The sequence below is a fragment of the Piliocolobus tephrosceles genome, chromosome 2, assembly GCF_002776525.5.
Source record: "Piliocolobus tephrosceles isolate RC106 chromosome 2, ASM277652v3, whole genome shotgun sequence".
In the NCBI taxonomy this organism is placed as follows: Eukaryota; Metazoa; Chordata; class Mammalia; order Primates; family Cercopithecidae; genus Piliocolobus; species Piliocolobus tephrosceles.
The window spans coordinates 24,038,762-24,055,472 of record NC_045435.1 but is presented as its reverse complement, the minus strand read 5'-3'; the positions used below and the strand labels follow the sequence as shown (position 1 = coordinate 24,055,472).

The window sequence follows — 16,711 nt, the reverse complement described above, 5'->3', positions numbered from 1 at the left end:
TTAACTCTGCAGAAGTTTTGTGAAATTCATCCTAAGGGAGAGGATACAGGAAATTGGGTAATATTTTGCAAAGACCATTAAACCCTTGTGTCTCTCAATAACTCTACACATATAAGGCCTAGAATTCCAAGAAATTAGATGATGTAAACTTAATATATTGAATCTTTGAGAGAAATAGATGAATACATTTATTTTATTATTCATAATGGCTTAGACTTAAAATGTTAACATTTTAAAATACAGCTGCATGAAATAAGCAATGAAAAAAAGACAAGGTGAAGGAAAAATGAGACACAATAACAAAGTATGACAAGAGGGTGGAAAAAATGCCAATTTTATTTGCATTATTTGAAGTCTATTCTGGCAAATGAATTGAATGTGAGCTATGTATAAACTTGTAAGTCATTAATACTATAGCATAAAGCCAATGTCCCCAAATATAAGCAAGGCAGTCAAAGATGAAAGAGTTGAATCAATAAACATGTCCCAAAGTAAGTGCTATAAACAACTATAGTTAATGAATGTATCAGACGTTCACTAATGTTTTTCTGAAAAATCTAACTGGCATCTAGCTTAAAAGAAGTGTACACTTAATTCTTTGTGGACATTTAAACAGCTAATTTCAGCTTTCCTGTAAAATCCTTTGCAAAAATTGATGTTACACTTCGTATGCATTCTACACTGAAATTCAAGAAGCATATTTGTCCCATATCTCCCAATAACACCGTCTTTCGAAAGTTCAATCATTCTCTACTTTGTTCACATTTTGCAGAGACAGACTGTGGAAATGCAATCATACTCTATTTGACTAAAAGATGCCAATGTTTCCCCTGTATTAAATGCCACACAGAAGTAAATTGAAACCCAGTCCAACAACAAAGGGTGACTGGCAGCTTATTTATACTTGGAGTAAACTACTTTGGTCCCCTGTACCCACAAACCTTAATTACTAAACTGCATTGAAACTCTCATTGTTCACTCTGATATTGTGGAGAAATGGGATGGAAGTGTGAGAAATGAACAGATTTAAATTCCTGAGAGGCATTTCCTAAAGCCTGCCCAAGGATGAAGTGAGACATCTCGATACGAATTTGGAACGAATATGTATATATAAAATAATTGGTATACTAATAATATCACAACTCATACTTCAACAGAAAATAATTACAACTGATTTTCATTTTATAATTCCAGATAAACGTAAGGATTGAATTACATGGTATATTATTTTTCAAATCCACATGACTTTTAAAGATGTGTATAGACCATTTTATACTCTGATATGTAACATTCAGTCACAATAAAATCAAGACACAGGGTACTTTTCCAAATATTTCTGCATCATCCTTTGCATGCAAGTGGTGATATCATTGTACATGTATGTCCTTTTGCATGTCCATTTTGGGAAGTTCTCCAGAGTACAATGAGTCACTGGATCTTATAAAGAATTTAGGATTATGACATCATGTAATGGTAACACTAAATTCTTGAGTTTGTTGAGGAGGGTTCATAGTAGACTAGTTCAACATCCGAAATAAATTATATACATAAAAATCTTAAGTTTGGAAATATTTTGGGTTCATGTAGTTTTGCTCTTCACTTTGGATGTATCTATCCTCTGTCTTGTGCCTAGAAGGCTGCCATTTAATCTGATAGCATAACCAATCAATCTCTCTGCTTTGGTATTTCCTGAGTAACAAGTCTGGTTTGAGTCACAGATGGCACAGGAGATGAAGTTTCTAGTCATTTCCAGATGTATGCAAACCCTGTAATTCTCCTTTACTTCCTATCACTCTATATTCTATGTTGATGGAGATACTTAAAAATGCTATCCCAAATATATTAAAAGCATACACTATTTAGTCATCTGCATTTCCCTTCACAAGTGTGTTTTACAGGTGGTAGACAAACGAGAAACACAATGACTAGTTATCCCCATCTTCCGCATGGTTCCTCTTCTGTGAATATGATAGTGACACCACCAACATTCCATATTAATGTATGTTATTCCAAAGTTTATGAACTACAATCCTGCTCATTTTATTTCCTTACCTGCTTCAGTTTTCCCCAAATCCCTCCTATACAACTTTTTATTTCTGCATTGTACTTGCTGAATTTCAAAAGAAAGGGGAAAATTTAAATATACTACTACTTGGTTTTGATACAAATGTTTCCATGTGGTTGAATGGGTCATAATTCCTAGTGTAGTGACTTGTGTCTCTTTGCAGTTACATAGTTTTTTCTTCTTTATGTAGTCATTTTTTTTATATATTATTGATGTAAATCGAATTCAAATGGATATAAATGAGAACATCCTAGTCTTTTGAAATGAAACAAAAGAATGCCTAACTGTATGTTTTTGTAGTTTTGTATAAAAGTACAGCTTAATCTTAAATAATAATTTTCTTAAAGATTCAGTTAAGTCTGTACGACAAATTAAATAAATCGAACTTATTTTTAAGATTTCTAAGTATTTTCCCTTGAAAGTAAAACAGCCAATCTTCCTCAGTTTTCAAACTTTGCACCTGATAATAATAGGGGAAAAAACACCATTTCCTTTTCCTAGTGAAAGGTTTTAAAAGTCCTGAAACTACATTCCCCTGATACTTGTAATTTACTATTATTACTGCACTTCTGAAACTAAGGAAATCCTTTGGAATGACCTCAGTTTTTGTTCTTTTCTGAATTACCAGCTTTGATGGTATATCATAACTCCCAATGTTAAGTTTAAAGATAGAACTTCCAACTTTAAAACGTAAGCCACAGTTATTGAGATGAAAGAAAAAAAATCAGAACATTGCCACTCGATATTCAGCATTCATGCTTCAGTACATTCTAAACTTATGATTTCTTTAGATATGTGTGTATGTGTGTTGCTGTGTGTTTGTGTTTTCCTAATTGCAAACTTGAGTACAGAGTTTACCTAGTTGCAGTCTTGGATAAAAATCTGGAAATGTTTCAAATCAAGGAGGCCAGATGCAGAAACCCAGTTGAACAATCAATCTTTCCTTACATGCAAAACCTCTGTTATTGGACCCGCTTCCTTTAGTATTCTACAGCTGCCCAGTAAAATGACCTTCACCCTTCTGTGCCTATATATTGCTATTATTAACACTGAGTATTTTATTTCTCCTCACCTGTTATTGTCCTTTTATATTGAGACCTTTTTTTCCCCAATTTCTACTCAGTTTAGATTGCACTCAAAAGTGTGTAGAACCCAAATAAAACTAATGTGTGTTATTTTTCTCATTTGTGTAGTAGAACCATCTTATTAACCCCCAGAATGCTTTAGTAGTCTTTTTTTCACATCAGGATATATAAAACTTTGACAACGCCATTTGATGTTGTTGTAAGGAAGTAGCAAACAACATGGGACTTTGAATGAATTGCAAGAGACTACGAAGATTTCAAAAGAAAGGAAAATGTAGAACTATCTAGAATATTTAATCGAAGTCTAGGTGAAATCATTTTTTTTTTTTCAGATAACCAAAAATTTCCTAGAATGTTCAAGTGCCTTGATGGTAGAAGTGCAAAGATACATTAAAAACGTTCTTCCTTATTAAAATGATAAAAACATTAAAAAATCACACCATTTGGTGATAGTATCATTTGTCTCAATTTCAAGACTATATCCTCAAGCAGATAAACTAATATATTTTGTCTTTAGGTCTGGAATTTAATGAAGGACATAGGAATTAGCATTAAACCAGTAAAATAGCAAACAACTAGCCAGAATAAGCGGGGGTTTTATATGTGAGAGAGAGGGAGGAAATGAGGGAGAGATGTTTGAAATCAGACTTGCTTTGGGAATTTCACCAGTGGAGGCAAAGTAAACTTTTAAACCAATGAATGGTCTCTTTATTTTCCTTTAGGTGAAATGTTTACCACTTTTACTGTCTCCCTCTTGACAGTAAGGCACAGTTGTAGCTCCTTCCACCTAGAGAGGTGTAAGCTTGGGCTTGATCTGGGTGTTATATAGTGCCACAGATAATTCTCAACAGCTGAGCTGCCTGATTTATCTTTCATTTTCTCAAAACTTTCGGTTAAATAATATACATTTTATGGAAGACAAAAATAATATGCAAGAAATAACTATTGTGACTGCAGGGAGAACATTTCCAGAACCACGACTTGAACTTTTGTTTTATGATGTGTTAACCCAGTAACATACTTCGTTAGGGCGAAAATGTTTCCTGTTTTCAAAGGGTATTGTAATAAACAGATTACTACAGCCTATGTCACATAGGCTGAGATTTTATTTTCTACCTATGTCCATCAACAGGAAGAGATGCAGTTTCAGTAGTTAAATGGTCTCTCTGAAGGCACACATTAACAGAAGAACAACAACAACAAAAAAACCCAAAAAACATTGCCCCTGAAATCCTAATGGAATACCCAACCATCCAATTTTCTCCTGTGTTCCTGCTCCATTTGCTTTTTTTTAGATGGAGTCTGGCTCTGCCACCCAGGCTGGAGTGCAATGGTGCAATCTTGGCTCACTGCAACCTCTGCCTCCTGGATCCAAGTGATTCTCCTATCTCAGCCTCCTGAGTAGCTGGGATTACAGGCATCTGGCACCACACCCAGCTAATTTTTGTATTTTCAGTAGAGATGGGGTTTCACTATGTTGGCCAGGCTGGTCTCGAACTCCTGACCTCGTGATCCACCCGCCTCGGCCTCCCAAAGTGCTGGGATTACAGACGTGAGCTACTGTGCCCGGCCTGCTTCCTTTTCATATCTAACCATTTGCCTCCTTTATGCTTGTGGAATTGTAAGGACACAGATGTTTCAAATCTGATCCCCAATATGCTTAAGTCCCTCTCTTTCATTTAATCAACATCACGACTGTTTAATCTCAATAGTATTCTTTTACTATGCAACCTAGTATCTTCTTGGTTACTTGTTTATTTTGGAAGCTGACCTACTCACCAGTCTTAAAGCTTTCCCATATTGTACTGTTGACACCTGTCTCTACTGTGAACCCACTTACTTACATATATGCTCAGACTGTCCCTAGAACACTGTCTTTCTTTTATCATTTACTAAAACCTGCCTCTATTCAAAGAACAAATCCCACCACCTTCTTAAAGAGTGCTTACTTGTCTATATTCTTTGTTCTTTGGGATTAAGAACTATGGTCCACATTCTTTTTGCTCCGTGCTTCTACCTCTAGAACATTATCTTGCCACCTTTATTCAAGGCTATTTTTCTTTTCTGAGCTATATCCCATTCAGTTATACTACTTTTCCCCTATGCTGTCATCTAATTCTCTCCAGGTCACTACCCACATTACCAGAACACATTAAACTATTCTATATTTTCTCCTTATACTATGTCTTGCCATTATCCCGAGGGATTTCAATGGAAGCCTAACACTACAATATGAACCTTGACATCAGCTTTAACTCCACCTTAACTAAATTAAGTGTCCTCAATATATCAGTTTGCTGTTCCACATTGATAACTAGTTTTATCCACAATGAAAATTGAGACCCTGACTGCTCAAATCTCTATTCTCCCAACCACTTAGGCTCAAAATGTGACTGAACCACCACACTGCTTAGCAAAGCTTTGAACTTTTGCCCCCTCTGAATGTCCCATGATATTCATCGAAAGTTTCATCATGTTGGCCCCTAATTGGCACCTAATCATAGTAAGCTGGATCGTTCACAATATAACAGATTCAGTCTCATCTTCTCCTTCGCTCTCCACATCTTTCAATGATATTTTCCAGCTCCCGTGTTATTTATGAAACAACACTCTTTCCTTTCTTCACCTGGTGATTTCAAAAATCATCTTTCAGAATCTACCTTAAGCCCATACCTTGTATTATGTTTTTCATTGCTCTCCCAAAAATCTGGAACTTCTTCAACAAAGTGCTATAACGCTTACCAGATACGGTAATTTTTCAATTACGTACTTCTTTCTTGTGCTCCCAAAACGCCCCAGAGGAGCGTGAGATTTCAACAACAAGGGTTATTTCAATCACATTTACATCTCCAATGCATTCCATAATATCAGGCTTACTGCAGGTTGTAAATAGATTATTGTTATATAAATGCTTGTGAATTCTGGTTGCTTTTGGACACACTACCACATACCTTCAGAAAGATTCTTATAATTTGAAATTGTCTAGACTCTCCATAAGGATACATATTCCTGTGATAGCCCACCATAAATGGCCCCAAGTCTTTTAAAATATAGAATCAAAAAGTTTAATTACTTCTGCCAAATATTTAGAAGGAGGAGAATATACTTATCTACTCTGCAAAGATTCTTATAATTTGAAATTGTCTAGACTCTCCATAAGGATACGTATTCCTGTGATAGCCCACCGTAAATGGCCCCAAGTCTTTTAAAATATAGAATCAAAAAGTTTAATTACTTATACCAAATATTTAGAAGGAGGAGAATACACTTATCTACTCTGCAAAGCTGATTTGAGAAATGAAGACTGGTTGATTCTAAGTTCTTAATTTTTTATTCAGAATTGCAGAAACAATAACAATCTTTTAAATTGAAATTCAAAATTGAAATATAAGAAAAGAGTTCAGATAATTTTGAACTGAATACCCTTGTATATCCTAGTGTCTTGGAAACTGATTGCCTCACATCCCTTGTAAGTTGTATTCCTAGGTATTTTATTCTATTTGGAGCAATTGTGAATGGGAATTCACTCATGATTTGGCTCTCTGCTTGTGTATTATTGGTGTATAGGAAAGTTTGTGATTTTTGCACATTGATTTTGTATCCTGAGACTTTGCTGAAGTTGCTTATCAGCTTAAGGAGATTTGGGGCTGAGACAGTGGGGTTTTCTAAATATACAATCATGTCATCTGAAAAGAGAGACAATTTGACATCCTCTCTTCCTATTTGAATACGCTTTATTTCTTTCTTTTGACTGATTTCCCTGGCCAGAACTTCCAATACTATATTGAAGAAGAGCGGAGAAAGAGGGCATCCTCGTCTTGTGACCGTTTTCAAAGGGAATGCTTCCAGCTTTTGCCCATTCAGTATGACATTGGCTATGGGTTTGTCATAAATAACTCTTACTATTTAGAGATATGTTTCATCAATACCTAGTTTATTGAGCGTTCTTAGCATGAAGGGTGTTGAATTTTATCGAAGACCTTTTCTTTATCTATTGAGATAAATATGTGTTTTTTTCTCATTGGTTCTGTTTACATGATGGATGATGTTTACAGATTTGCATATGTTGAACCAGCCTTGCCTCCCAGGGATGAAGCCAATTTGATCATGGTGGATAGGCTTTGTGATATGCTGCTGGATTCAGTTTGCCAGTATTTTATTGAGGAATTTTGCATTGATGTTCATCCGGGATATTGGCCTGAAATTTTCTTTTTTTTGTTGTGTCTCTGCCAGGTTTTGGTATCAGGATGATGCTGGCTTCATAAAATAAGTTAGGAAGGAGTCCCTCTTTTCCTATTATTTGGAAGGGTTTCAGAAGGAATGGTACCAGCTCCTCTTTGTACCTCTGGTAGAATTCAGCTGTGAATTCCTCTGGTCCTTGGCTTTTTTTTTTTTTGGTTGGTAGGCTATTAATTACAACCTCAATTTCAGACCTTGTTATTGGTCTATTCAGGGATTCGACTTCTTCCTCATTTAGTCTTGGGAGGGTGTATGTGTCCAGGAATTTATCCATTTCTTCCACATTTTCAAGTTTATTTGCTTAGAGGTGTTTATAGTATTCTCTGACAGTAGTTTGTATTTCTGTGAGATCAGTGGTGATATCCCGTTTATCATTTTTATTGTGTCTATTTGATTCTTCTCTCTTTTCTTATTAGTCTTACTAGTGGTCTATATATTTTGTTAATCTTTAAAAAAAAAAAAAAACGGCTCCTGAATTCATTGATTTTTTTTGAAGGAATTTTTATGTATCTATCTTTTTCAGTTCTACTCTGCTCTTAGTTATTTCTTGTCTTCTGCTAGCTTTTGAATTTGTTTGGTCTTGCTTCTCTAGTTCTTTTAATTGTGATGTAAGGGTGTCGATTTTAGATCTTTCCCATTTTCTCCTGTGGTCATTTAGTGCTATAATTTTCCCTCTAAACACTGCCTTAGCTGTGTCCCAGAGATTCTGGTACATTGTGTCTGTTTTCTTCAAGGAAAATTACAAACCACCGCTCAAGGAAATAACAGAGGACACAAACAAATGGAAAAAACATTTCATGCTAGGAAGAATCAATATCGTGAAAATGGCCATACTGCCCAAAGTAATGTATAGATTCAATGCTATCCCCATAGAGCTGTCTTTGACTTTCTTCACACAATTAGAAAAAAACTACTTTAACTTTCATGTGGAACCAAAAAAGAGCCCACATTGCCAAGACAATCCTAAGCAAAAAGAACAAAGCTGGAGGCATCATGCTACCTGGTTTCAAACTATATTACAAGGTTACAGTAACCAAAACATCATGGTACTGGTACCAAAACAGATATATAGTCCAGTGGAACAGAACAGAGGCCTCAGGAATAATGCCACACATCTACAACCATCTGATCTTTGACAAACCTGACAAAAACAAGCAATGGGGAAAGGATTCCCTGTTTAATAAATGGTGTTGGGAAAACTGGCTGGCCATATGCAGAAAACTGAAACTGGAACCCTTCCTTACATCTTATACAGAAATTAACTCAAGATGGATAAAAGACTTAAATGTAAGACCTAAAACCATAAAAACCCTAGAAGAAAACCTAGGCAATACCATTCAGGACATAGGCATGGGCAAAGACTTCATGACTAAAACACCAAAAGCAATGGCAACAAAAGCCAAAATTGACCAATAGGATCTAATTAAACTGAAGAGCTTCTTCACAGCAAAAGAAACAGTCATAAGGGTAAACAGGAAACCTACAGAATGGGAGAAAATTTTTGCAATCTATCCATCTCATAAAGGGCTAATATCCAGAATCTACAAGGAACCTAAACAAATGTACAAGAAAAAAACAAACAACCCCATCAAAAAGTGAGTGAAGGATATTAACAGACACTTCTCAAAAGAAGACATTTATGCGGCTAACTAACGTGAAAAAAAGCTTCTCATCACTAGTCATTAGAGAAATGCAAATCAAAACCACAGTGAGATACCATCTGATGCCAGTTAGAATGGCGATCATTAAAATGTCAGTAAACAGCAGAGGCTGGAGAGGACGTGCAGAAATAGGAAGGCTTTTATACTGTTGGTGGGACTGTAAATTAGTTCAACCATTGTGGAAAACAGTGTGGCGATTCCTCAAAGATCTAGAACCAGAAATACCATTTGACCCAGCCATCCTATTACTGGGTATATACCCAAAGGAATATAAATCATTCTACTATGAAGACACAGGCACATGTATGTTCATTGCAACACTATTCACCATAGCGAATACCTGCAACCAACCTAAATGCCCATCAATGATAGACTGGATAAAGAAAATGTGGTACATATACAACATGGAATACTATGCAGTCATAAAATAGGATGAGTTCATTTCCTTTGCAGGGATATGGATGAAGTTGGAAACCATCATTCCCAGCAAACTAACACAGGAAACCAAACACCACATGTTCTCACTCATAAGTGGGAGTCGAATAATGAGAACACATGGACACAGGGAGGAGAACATCACACACCAGGGCCTGTCAGGGGGTGGAGGGCCAGGGGAGGGATAGCATTAGGAGAAATACCTAATGTAGGTGACAGGTTGATGGGTGCAGCAAACCACCATGGCACGTGTATACCTATGTAACAAACCTGCACGTTCTGCACACGTATCCCTGAACTTAAAGTATAATAATAAAAAAAGAAACGTTATTGTCTCACAAATACTTCTTGAAAAAGAAGGTAAAATGGATGAATCAATGACTAGTGCGTACCTTGCTTAAAAAAAGAAATCATCTCCATTAAGTTTTAGTGTGTATTTTGTTTCAGTGTTACATAGCTATTATTTATAACCAGTAAGATAACAAACATGTCAATATATTTCAGAAGAGAAAAGAAAAACAGCCAGTTTGACTATTTTAATGAAAGTGGAATCATTTCTATACCACTCTCCCAAAACAATAATAAAAAAAAACAAAATAACTAAACCCCGAGGATTATGGATTTGGTGGATTTAGATAAAGGTGAAACTAAAATTGCATATGTATAAATATTAAGTTTTTTAATTAAAATATTTTGGTTACATATAAATATACAGAAATAAAAGTTGAAGGACACAGAAAAAGACACAAACAAGTATGAAATACATATATGCAAATTTGAAAGCTACAACTAAACATCTAATCTGCTTTTGGGCAATCCAGCTGAAGAATGGAATTATAATATTTTCAAACTCATTCTATAGGGCTGGGGAAAGTTCCCTCTTATCAAACTGTCAAAAAATGTCTTATGAGAAGCATTACATAAGGCACATGAATGCTAACACAGCTACATTTATTTATTACCTTAAGAGTTGCAATGAAACTCAATAATGCATTAATACTCAAATTTCCATAGAGAGTATGAAAATATGCAAATTAACCATCTCTTCCATAATTTCACATTTATAACAGCATAGTTGAGCAATCATCACAACCTTAAATAATTAAATAATTAAATACTTAATGGTAATATTCTAGGTGTAGACTCTGCCATAGAATGGCAACTTCAAGATGTCATTTCATTTCTAGAAGGACATATTTAAAAATCCATTCACTAGGGTGACCTGAGGGCCATGAAGTGCTAACCCAAACCTTTCATGTTGTATCTAACTTGCCCAATCATGGACAGGTTTTGTGCGATGTGTAGGAAGCAGAAGTTACATAGATTTCCAATTGAAATGGAATTGCCTTATCTTAAAGGAATTTAGAGACTAGTTTAGTTTCAGGCCAAATTTCAACGTGGAATTTCAGTTTCACTAAAACAGATCATGGGCTCTGGGAGTCAGAATGGTCTCCTTTGAGACAGATCTTAAATTTTAAAGCAACTCAGAAACCAACGATAAGTGTGGAATTATTGACTTCTATTCAGAACCAAATGCACCATAATCTTTGTGCTTGTCATTCCCCATCTTTTGTAGATACTCCAAAAGGTGGTCAAACTGTAAAATGTAAAGCACAATGCATTCTTTTTGGTACATTTAATCTTATGAAAACAAGTCTTAAAACGATGAATTTACATTAGGGCAATTGAAAATGTTATGCACATGTACCCTAGAACTTAAAGTATAATAATAAAAAAAAAAAAGAAAGAAAATGTTATGTTACAATTTTTGAAAGCAAGTTTAACACTTAAGACTTATAAAATCCCGAAGTCTAATTCTCAATTCTGTTTTTGTTTTAATGTTTGTTTTTGATTACTTTATTTTCAAATACAAAATGTAGTTGGCATTCAGAAGAAGCTCTTGGATTTAATTCTCTTTTCTCTGCAAGGCTAGCCAGATAGCCTAATTATGCATTTTTTAGGAACTGCATAAAGTATAAACATTCAGAATAAACTGTTGGAAATATTCACTTGAACTCAATTTCCTTTTAAGTAGTCTAGTTTATCCCAGTGCTCTTCAATGGGTCATTTGTTATGTCAACCCACTATAGAGTACATCAAAAGAGCTTGCCACTAATTGATTACATTTCTCTACCACCATGATTCACAGTGCTATAGGGACAATTACATAACTGTTTGACTTTTGCAGAACTGTGAGTTTAAGTAAACACAATTCTTTGTTATTATGATCTCCAGTGGGCATATGCACAGTAAGTATCATGGTATGTAACTAGATCTTGCTACATTGTCTATCTGACTTGTGACTCACACAAAAACTCCCTCTTTTGCAGCAACTGGAGTTCTGGGGAACAGCTGCTGATCTCACACTAAAATTAAAAACATTTGAGTTGTTTTGATTTATGTTAGCTCCCATGGGAAGACAGAAATGAAAAATGGATGCTTCATGTAAACAAAATACCATTTCTCTAAACTGTAAAAAGAAATTGTTCTAAATATTCTGACATATTTCTTTTATTGAAATATGGTGAGATCATGCTACTACTATATTGTTAGACAGGAAGATGTCTAACAGTATTCTAGTAAGCCAACTGCTGGGATTTTCTTTTAATAAACACTATTCTGGAGGTACAACTCTACCATCTCACCTCTGAATTTCAAATCTATGTAATATAGCATCATGTTGTAATGGAATGCAACTAGCAATGAAGATCATTAAAGTGATATACTCTTTTGAAAGCCCAAGCAAAGGAGTTTCTCTTTTCTAAAGAGAAAGCTCAATGCCTGGGACTTTACTGTTTCACTGTATGCGAAATAATTTGAGTAGGAATTAGTGTAATACAGAAATACTATTCTCAAAGTGACAATGTATTTATTATATGTGTTTGTGATATGGATTTTTGAAAAATATCAGTTTCTTTTATATACCTCTGGGTAGAGAGAGGCAGGTTATTTTATGGTTAGAATTCTCCTAGGATCTTGTGAAAACAGATTATCAAGAGCAATCTATAACCAGGCCAGCTAGCATGATTGAGTGGCAGCACACGAACAAAGTCTTTGGATTTAAAGGTACGTTTCTCTCCTCCTCCACGTAGCTCATTGTATACTCTTCATTGCATTTTTTTTTTTTTCTTTTTAAAAATGGTCTGTGACCCTGGTGAGCTTGTGAGGGATCAAATCCATTATAGATGATCATGTGCCTCCCCTCAGGAGGCTGGGTTTAAGAAGTCAGATTTTCTCAGTAGTCCTTGCTGTCTATTTCTCTATTTTATGGCCCCTTTGAAAAGACTGAACCATTCTTTTTAGCAAGTAGTAATGAAATATTACTTTAACATAGGGGTAGGATTTCTTCTTATTATTTTGGGATGTTCTGAAACAGAATGCCAGATTATCTTGAAACTTCTTTTAAAATAGTTGTAAATTCACCAGTACATAAAGTTGTTTTGGGTTTATTTTAATGGGTTCAAGGCAGAAAAACCAAGTTTTGAATCATTTAAAATTAAAATATTACAAGTGCACATTCTTCATGTAAACAGATACTCAGTTATTGTTAATAATTAGAAAAATAATTTGGATTTTATTTATGTTACTGAAGGAATTTTACTTATTGAGTAATCTAGGAAGGAGTTTATTATTTTCCCTTTTCAACTTTTTTGAAGAAGAAAATTACAGGTTAAATCCTGTCACTGCCAAGATGTCTGCATACTACAAAGATTTCAAACACATTTAATATAATGAAAATTTAATGGTTCCACAGGATATGAACAGTTCCTTCAAGATCATTTTATTGAGAATACTTCTATGTTTAAATCAAACAGATATAATAAATACAAACTTCCAAAAAAGCTAAATGCTTTTTTGGCACAATTGAACCTTCTATTTCTGTGCATGATGACAACATGGAAGGTCATTTGAGGTAACATAGCTGCATTCTTTTTATCATGAAAAATGCCTAACATCAGATATATTGAAGTTTACATTGCATTAGCATAAACCAGTATTTCAAATGATTTCTAAAAATAAAATTTACAGAAAAGAGCATGAGCTTTGGAGTTACACAGACATAGTTTGAATCCTGGCTGCAACATTAACTAGAGTATAATGTTTAGTAAATTAAATCTCTGCTCTCCAAATTCCTCACCAGGAAAGGGATTAACATGTGGCTTATTGGGAACTATGAAGATATTTAAAGTCAAATCAGGAACTTGACTGAATTCCTGACACATATTGAAGGTGGCTAGTGACATTTTCGTTTATTATATAAATAAGCTATGCATGCTGTAATATATGCTCTTGCAGATATACAAATAAATTTTAACAATTAATACTATTTTTGGGGGGGGGACAATTTTAAAAGACTAAAACTCTATTTAAAGACATAAAAATGGAGTATCAGATTCAGCTTAATACGGCTAGGAGGGTCGATGTTATAAAAATGCCAATCTTTCTTTAATTAACACAGAAATTTAATGGACTTCTAATTGAAATCTTTTTGTTAAATGAAGCTAAGCAAAATTATATTTTTTATTTTATTTTATTTTAGTTTTTATTATATTTTAAGTTCTAGGGTACATGTGCATAACGTGCAGGTTTGTTACATATGTATACTTGTGCCATGTTGGTGTGCTGCACCCATCAACACGTCAGCACCCATCAATTTGTCATTTATATCAGGTATAACTCCCAATGCAATCCCTACCCCCTCCCCCCTCACCATGATAGGACCCGATGTGTGACGTTCCCCTTCCCGAGTCCAAGTGATGTCATTGTTCAGTTCCCACCTATGAGTGAGAACATGCGGTGTTTGGTTTTCTGATCTTGTGATAGTTTGCTAAGAATGATGGTTTCCAGCTGCATCCATGTCCCTACAAAGGACGCAAACTCATCCTTTTTTATGGCTGCATAATATTCCATGGTGTATATGTGCCACATTTTCTTAATCCAGTCTGTCACAGATGGACATTTGGGTTGATTCCAAGTCTTTGCTATTGTGAATAGTGCCGCAATAAACATACATGTGCATGTGTCTTTATAGCAGCATGACTTATAATCCTTTGGGTATATCCCCAGTAATGGGATGGCGTGGTCAAATGGTGTTTCTAGTTCTAGATCCTTGAGGAATGGCCACACTGTTTTCCACAATGGTTGAACTAGTTTACTGTCCCACCAACAGTGTAAAAGTGTTCCTATTTCTCCACATCCTCTCCAGCACCTGTTGTTTCCTGACTTTTTAATGATTGCCATTCTAACTGGTGTGAGATGGTATCTCATTGTGGTTTTGATTTGCATTTTTCTGATGGCCAGTGATGATGAGCATTTTTTCATGTGTCTGTGGCTGTATGAATGTCTTCTTTTGAGAAATGTCTGTTCATATCCTTTACCCACTTTTTGATGGGGTTGTTTGTTTTTTTCTTATAAATTTGTTTGAGTTCTTTGTAGATTCTGGATATTAGCCCTTTGTCAGATGAGTAGATTGCAAAAATTTTCTCCCATTCTTTAGGTTGCCTGTTCACTCTGATGGTAGTATCTTTTGCTGTGCAGAAGCTCTTTAGTTTAATCATATCCCATTTGTCAATTTTGGCTTTTGCTGCCATTGCTTTTGGTGTTTTGGACATGAAGTCCTTGCCCATGCCTATGTCCTGAATGGTATTACCTAGGTTTTCTTCTAGGGTTTTTATCGTATTAGGTCTAACATTTAAGTCTCTAATCCATCTTGAATTAATTTTCGTATAAGGAGTCAGGAAAGGATCCAGTTTCAGCTTTCTACCAATGGCTAGCCAATTTTCCCAGCACCATTTATTAAATAGGGAGTCCTTTCCCCATTTCTTATTTCTCTCAGGTTTGTCAAAGATCAGATAGCTGTAGATGTATGGTATTCTTTCTGAGGACTCTGTTCTGTTCCATTGGTCTATATCACTGTTTTGGTACCAGTACCATGCTGTTTGGGTTACTGTAGCCTTGTAGTATAGTTTGAAGTCAGGTAGCGTGATGCCTCCAGCTTTGTTCTTTTGACTTAGGATTGTCTTGGCAATGCAGGCTCTTTTTTGGTTCCCTATGAACTTTAAAGCAGTTTTTTCCAATTCTGTGAAGAAACTCATTGGTAGCTAGATGGGGATGGCATTGAATCTATAAATAACCTTGGGTAGTATGGCCATTTTCACGATATTGATTCTTCCTATCCATGAGCATGGTATGTCCTTCCATTTGTTTGTGTCCTCTTTTATTTCATTGAGCAGTGGTTTGTAGTTCTCCTTGAAGAGGTCCTTTACATCCCTTGTAAGTTGGATTCCTAGGTATTTTATTCTCTTTGAAGCAATTGTGAATGGAAGTTCATTCATGATTGGCTTTCTGTTTGTCTGTTACTGGTATATAAGAATGCTTGTGATTTTTGCACATTAATTTTGTATCCTGAGACTTTGCTGAAGTTGCTTATCAGCTTAAGGAGATTTTGGGCTGAGACAATGAGGTTTTCTAAATATACAATCATGTCATCTGCACACAGGGACAATTTGACGTCTTCTTTTCCTAACTGGATACCCTTTATTTCTTTCTCTTGCCTGATTGCCCTAGCCAGAACTTCCAACACTATGTTGAATAGGAGTGGTGAGAGAGGGCATCCCTGTCTTGTGCCAGTTTTCAAAGGGAATTTTTCCAGTTTTTGCCCATTCAGTATGATATTGGCTGTGGGATTGTCATAAATAGCTCTTATTATTTTGAGGTACGTTCCATCAATACCAAATTTATTGAGCGCTTTTAGCATGAAGGGCTGTTGAATTTTGTCAAAAGCCTTTTCTGCATCTATTGAGATAATCATGTGGTTCTTGTCTTTGGTTCTGTTTATATGCTGGATTACGTTTATTGACTTGTGAATGTTGAACCAGCCTTGCATCCCAGGGATGAAGCCCACTTGATCATGGTGGATAAGCTTTTTGATGTGCTGCTGAATCTGGTTTGCCAGTATTTTATTGAGGATTTTTGCATCGATGTTCATCAGGGAGATTGGTCTAAAATTCTCTTTTTTTTTTGTGTCTCTGCCAGGCTTTGGTATCAGGATGATGTTGGCCTCATAAAATGAGTTAGGGAGGATTCCCTCTTTTTCAATTGATTGTGATAGTTTCAGAAGGAATGGTACCAGCTCCTCCTTGTACCTCTGGTAGAATTCAGCTGTGTATCCATCTGGTCCTGGGGTTTTTTTGGTTGGTAGGCTATTAATTATTGCCTCAATTTCA

General features: G+C 35.4%; 1 protein-coding gene across 1 annotated transcript in view; it reads right to left on the bottom strand.

The window, feature by feature from the left end:
• ROBO1 (roundabout guidance receptor 1) overlaps positions 1–16,711 on the bottom strand; it is a 1,175,986-nt gene that overhangs the window by 685,274 nt on the left and 474,001 nt on the right. The gene's annotated exons all lie outside the window — the stretch shown is intronic.